We start from the raw sequence: 6,856 nt of genomic DNA, 5'->3' as shown, positions 1-6,856 counted from the left end.
AACCAACCCCGCCCCGCCACGTCCTGCAGGAGCCCACACGGTGCCCATTCCTGCTGTCCGGAAACCGCAGCGCAGCTCTGGAACCTGGCTCGCCTCGCCTCGCCTCACTGCGTTTGGAACCCGAAACCGGAGTTTGGTATATTGAATGCAAGCCCTGCCCCCTTTAAAAGTGAAACCTAGGCGGTTGGCTATTATGTATCCAGTAGGCAATCCCACTCGGTACCATCACCGGTTTGAGTTTGTTTGTCGCATCTGCCGGCACAGGTAAATCCCTGCAGTCCCCAATTCTCTTTCTGTGATCCTCATTCTCTGTGCCCTGGTAAGACCAGGCTCAGTGATGGCCTAGAAGTGTGGCTGAATAAGGCAGACAGTCTAATGGGAGGATGGCCTCTTATCAGCTGCAGAGACTGAAAAGTACACATGCCCCCCCAAAAGATCTGCAGAGAACTGAGATGTGTAAGGATCAGATTTGCACTCTGACCTGAAACAGTAACAGTGACAAATATATGTGAAAGCCACTGAAGACATGGTAGCAAAGACGGACAGCACCTTTTGGAAGATGGCTGCCAGCTGCTGTCCTTATCACGCCCAGGCAGAGCCCAGATGAGATGCAGATAGAAGGCAAGAAGACAAAATACACAGAGCTCCAGAGACTTCAGAGAACCCCACCCAGCACAGAGGGCCTCCAGAGAGGGCAGGGAAGGCAAGAGAGGGAAATACCAGGAGAACAGGAACGACTTGGGGTCAGTCAGATACAGTGTCCACCACCCAAGTTGGACCTCAAAGCTCAAGTGGCAGTAGCTAGAACACAAAAAGGAGCCTGCCTCAGTTGAAGTGGGGGAGAATCACTCAGACCAAGTAGTTCCTGATGTGTGAAAACAAGACCCAGAGGATCTCCCAGCTCCCAAGTAACCCAGTCACATCACAGAAGCATGTGCAGAAATAGAAATACTCAGCATAATTCCAGATGTCCTATAAAAACATGAAAAGAAATGTAAAGTTGTAACTCAGATAGGGAAGGTGGGCAGTCACTCAAAATTGACCAGAAGTTAGAAAGTAGAAACATCACATTCTGTGACTATTTCTGTATTTTAGATGCTGCAAGAAGCCAGGAGTGGTCAGTTATCTCAGCACTTAGGAGACTGAGGAAGAAGGAGCATGAGTCCTAGGCCAGCCTGGACACAGAATGAGAGTGTGTGTGGACGATGGGAGGAATGCTGCAGGGAAGACTGAGATGTTACAATGGTGGGGGGTGGGCTTGCAACTGCATATCCAATTTCTAGATGTGAAATTAAGTGCCCAGAATTAAGATGGTGAATAATTGAAAAAGTAAGGGTAAGAAACCCATCAAGCTAGTGTTCTTTGCCAGCAAAATGCCTTTAAAAGAAAAGGCTAAATTAAGAATATGGAGCTGAAAGAATTTGTGACCAGCAGATCTGTTCTAAAGAAGTTGAAGATAAAGACACACAAGTTGTGTGTCTTCTTTAGGAGAGATGGGGATCACAGTAGTACTGCATGAGTAAATCAATATAAGTAATGCTTGTCTTATTTAATTCTCTTTAAAAGGTAACTATTTAAAGGTAGGCATGGTAGCATATTTCTGTAATTCCAACATTCTGGAGACTGAAGTAGTAGGATCATAAGTTTGAGGCTAACCTGGGGTACATAATAAAACCCTATTTCAAAAAGAATAGAAAAGACAACTGTTTACAGTAAGAAATAACAATGCATTTAAGAGCTTAAATGAAAAAAAAAAAGAATGTTTTATTTTTGTTTTTGAGACAGGGTCTTGATTTGTAGCTCTGACTGGCCTGGAACTCACCAAAGAAACCAGGCTGACCTCAAACTCAGAGATCTGCCTGCCTGCCTGCCTGTCTGCCTCTACCTCCCAAGTACTGGGACTGAAGACATTCACCACCACACCCCATTTACATGAAAGTTTAAAATATATAATCACAACAGCACAAACTGAAAAGAAAAATGGAAATATAATGTTGTAATTATTTTCTGCTTATGAGGTAATAAAATGCCATTTGAAGCTAAACTGCAACAGGCTAAACACACTTAACAGGGACAGAGCTTGATGACACCATTCTCTGTAGTCCTGGCCTAGGAGTTCAGACTGGGGTCCAGGTAATATAGAAGGACTCTATCTAAAGAAGTAAGTTTAGAATAAGTTCTCTGAAGCATCCAAGAATTTCATATAATGGAACGATACAGGAGAAAAAGGAAAAACATCATCCCAAAGAAGAAAGAGCAAATGAAAAAAAAAAAAAAAAAACAGAGGTGGTAGATATACACCTAGTTTTATCTATAATGACATTAAATGTAAATTATTCTAAACATCTACAATAAAATGCAGAGAATGTCCAGATTGGCAAGTGGGGGAGACCTAACCCTATGCTTTGTAGGGAAAAAAATCTTTAAAGACACAAATAGGTTGAAACGAAAAAGAAAAAAGATAAATCATACTAACTCTATTCAAAAGAATCTGGACAAGTCAAAGTGGGTTGCAAAACAAAGAATATTACCAGAGGTCAGCAGGGCCATTCCATACAAATAAATTGGCATTTGTAAAAGTACATGAAACCCTAATAACAGACAAACATCTCTGAAGCAAAAGCTAATAGAACTAAGCAGAGGAATGGGCAAATCTACAATTACATTGAGAGACTTCAGCATTCCCAGAAGATAACTTTATGGACAACAATGTCAATTTACTTAGCATAATTAATGTTTACCACTTGGAGTCAGGGCACAAGTCTCAAATATTTAAAAGGATTCAAATAATGCAGAGCACGTTCTCTGATCCCAATGGAATTATTGCAAAAATGAACAATAGAGATGAGTGTCATTCAGTGGTAGAGCACTTGCCAGTATGCATGAGTGAAAGGGGTAGGGGATACTATAGGAAAAATTATATCAATACTGTTTAAAAAAAGACTTTCAAATGAACAAGCTCAGCTTCTGTCTAAAGGAACAAGGAACACAGAGTAGTGGAACCTAAGGAAGCAGAAGGGAGGGATGGTAATGCCACAGAAGTTAACAGAAAAGCTGTAAAGAAAGAAGAGGAGCCGGGCGGTGGTGGCGCACGCCTTTAATCCCAGCACTCGGGAGGCAGAGCCAGGCGGATCTCTGTGAGTTCGAGGCCAGCCTGGGCTACCAAGTGAGTTCCAGGAAAAGGCGCAAAGCTACACAGAGAAACCCTGTCTCGAAAAAACCAAAAAAAAAAAAGAAAAAGAAAGAAGAGGAAATCAGAACTTGATTCATTGTAAAGTACAAGAAAATTGACAAAGAAAAACACAGAGGAAAGACAAAAGTTAACAGATACAAACAGCCCTGCAGGAGAAATTACAAGAATAATAGAGAATAAAAATCATTTTATGTCAGTGGATTTGACAACTCAGACAAAATAGACAGCTTCCTTAGAAGACAGAAACAACCAAAACTAACTCAAGAAAATTTACCTTACTTTAACAGCCCCGTGTCTATTAAATAATTGGAAGTTTTGATTAAAACCTTCACACATGCACACATGCACATATGCATACAATATTCACACACACACACACACACACACACACACACACACACACACACACACCACAAACAAAACAAAAACCTAGACCCAGATGGTTCCATTCTGGATGGTGATGTGGTTCTACACACACTCCCAAATGTAAGAAAGAACATTATGTCATGATCAGTAAAGGTTTCTTTCCCTACAGCTACAAAACTGGCTTTCCCTCCAAAAACCAACCACTTCAGGAAAGGTGATGGCCACAGAGACACAGAAAGACACAAAACAGGTCAGAATCCCTTCCTCACTCTCAGAATAGACTGTTCCCAAACTAGGAATAGGAAGGAATTTCCTTGGCTTGGCAAAAGGTAACTATCAAAGTAAATAAAAATGTAAAGAAAAAAATTATAGTCAGCCTCACACATAAATGAAAGACTACTACTTTCCCCTAAAACGAGGAACTAGATGCTTATGTTCAGTCTTTACTTCTGTTTAGTCCTTCACCTGTGGTCCTTACTCAGTGCATTAATCACAGGAAATATCCATACCGATAGACACCTGTGATCTCTTTCTAAGGCAAGAGGATTATGAGCTTGAGGCTAACTTGGGCTTCATAGTAAGGCCTTATCTAAAAACAAAACAAAAAACAAGTGAGAGATCCAGATTGGAGGGAAGAAGTAGAACATACCCTATTTGTAAAGGACAAAGCCAACTGTATGGGCACTTCAGTGTCCACTATGACTTGTGTATTTTTGGCAAGGTGGCCAGATAGAAGATTACAATATAAAGATCCATCACACAAGAAGTACAGCAAACTGTCACATGTGCTAGCTGGGTATGTAATTTTGGAAATGTTTCACAGGTTCTTGAATAACTGAGCCTGAATCTAACATATGCTCTGGCCATCATTCTCCAAAACCCACACCCAACAGAAATGAAGGTCCACAAAAGATATATGCACAGATGTTCACAGCAGCTTTATTTCCAACTGAGGTCAGGCAGTATTTAGAAGAGGAATCCATGCATGAAGAGGCTGTGAGAGGCCATTGCATGAAGCTGTGATAGTGAAGCTGGGTTGAAATGAAAACCCCAGTATGTTGGAGAAACTTAGCCATAAGGCATCTGCCAAAGAGAGTTGCAGGCAGGGATTGGAACCATCCCCAAAAGACATATGTATGCTGCAGGCAGCAAAGTAGGAGGTGGGGGTGCCATCTAAGTACTTTAAAACTGAAGTCCTTGGCACTAGACATGGAGCTATAGGATTTATTGTTTTTCCTCCTGGGTTCAGTCTTACTTAGGTCCAGTATTTTCCCACTACACCTCCATTGCTCCCCTTTGGAAAGGCTAAGGCATATTCTGTGTCCTTGTATGTTGGAACATACATACATATGTATATATAATGTAGTACTCCTTTTTTATTTTGAAATTGTCTTGAGTTTCAGAAGAGACTACACTGGAGGCAGGTTTTTAAGAAGTTATGCCTTCACCCAAATTCCAGCTCACTCTCTCTGCTTTGTGTGTGTGGTTGAAGATTTGTGATCTCTGTTTCCTGCTCCCAACACCATACCTGCTTCTTACTGCTATGCCTTCCTGCCATAATGAACTTTTATCCCTCTGAAACTAAGCCAGAATAAATTCTTCCATAGATGCCTTGGTCATGGTGTATTACCATAGCAATAGAAAAGAAACTAATACAGCCTCCTGAATGAAAACGAGCGCATGATTGCTCCAAGGTATGGTTGAGGAGAAGGGTTTTATTGTAGATATGAGGGAGAGTTCAGCCAGAGGCATCTGGAAGTGTCCAAACTGAACTGGGCCATGAGTGAAGGGGATCAAGAGGAAAAGGAGATACGGAAGTCAGACCAAAAGACGAGACAAGGACCAACTATGCCCAGTCATCAGGGTCAGAAGTGACATTATGACATAGACCATTAGGTTTTGTCTACTTGACACAAGCCAGAGTGATCTGTGAACAGGAAACCTCAATTGAGGAATTGTCTCCATCAGATTGGCCTGTAGGCAAGTCTCGGGAGCATTTTCTTGATTAATGATTGATGTGAGGACTTAGACTACTGTGGCTAATGCCATCTCTGGTCAGGTGGAACGGTCTAGAATAAGAGAGCAAGGTGAGCAAGCCATGAAGAGCAACCAGTAAGCTGTTTTCCTCAATAGTTCCTGCCTTGACTGTCTAGAGTATCAAGGGTCTGAAGTCTGTGGTGTATGCCTGAGTACCTACAGGGTTCAAAAGTCAGGATGAGGGACCTGGACAATACTCTGCCTGCACATACTGTGGCTAGGAGGCTGGTGATACCCCCTTCATAATGTACAAAGGGACAATGGTCAGTGTACCAAACAATATCCAAAGCCCTTTGGAAGCAACTACACCACAGGCAGATGGGATGTTTCTGAGCTGGCTCTTGGCTCAAGTACTTACACAGTAATGTTCCTGCAAAAGTCTGTGACACTGAAGGGACCAGTAAGATAAATACCATCAACAAGATGAGAGGGCCTGAGATATTACCTACACCACAGAGTATAGGCTGCAGAGTGCTGCTGGACATGGGCCCACAGGAACCTTTGCCAGCACAAACTATCACAATGTTGCTCCAGGGCCTCATATTAATTACTGACCTGAGCCACTTTACAGACACAGAACCTAGAACAAGGAAGGCTAGGTCCCACCTGGAAGAGGGAAGATGAACTCCTACGGTGATTAGATAATAGGTCTGAGTGGCTGAAGTCCTGTTACCTGAAAACTAAGTGGCCTACTGGTCAGAGGCTTAGGGACATCTGTCAGCAGACAACGTTGACTTGTACTGAAGACCACCCATCAGGCCCCTTTCCAGTTTACAGGACAGAGTGGGAGACTGAGAGGTCTCCCTCCAGATCCTCATACCGCCCCAGGGATATTAAATGTTGGTGGTTTGCTGAAACATGACCATGTCAACACCCACTATATCTGAGGGCTGGCTGCCTGACACATCAGCTTGTCCACTGGAAAGCACTCTTTATCTCATCAAGAGCAGTCTACTTTCTCATAATGGATGTCAGCACACCTCAAGTTTGCCTGGTGACATCACTCTTCCAAAATTAATGCAACCTGCTGGTCATGCTCACTGGGCTTTGTGGGCAAGAAGTTACATGCCCTGGAGGGCTTAGTAAAACATACTTCCAAGAGGTGGAAGACAAGCTCTGAAAAGCTCAAGATCCTCCAGGGAAGCCTGTGGTGATCCCATGGCAGTGGGAAATGTCATATTTTATTTAAAGTGAGGGGTCATTGACAGGCATGGTGATACATACCCATAATCTTAGTCCTACAGAGGCTGAGAGCCTAAA

The sequence above is a fragment of the Peromyscus leucopus genome, chromosome 10 (assembly GCF_004664715.2).
Source record: "Peromyscus leucopus breed LL Stock chromosome 10, UCI_PerLeu_2.1, whole genome shotgun sequence".
In the NCBI taxonomy this organism is placed as follows: domain Eukaryota; kingdom Metazoa; phylum Chordata; class Mammalia; order Rodentia; family Cricetidae; genus Peromyscus; species Peromyscus leucopus.
This window is presented reverse-complemented; position numbering follows the sequence as displayed.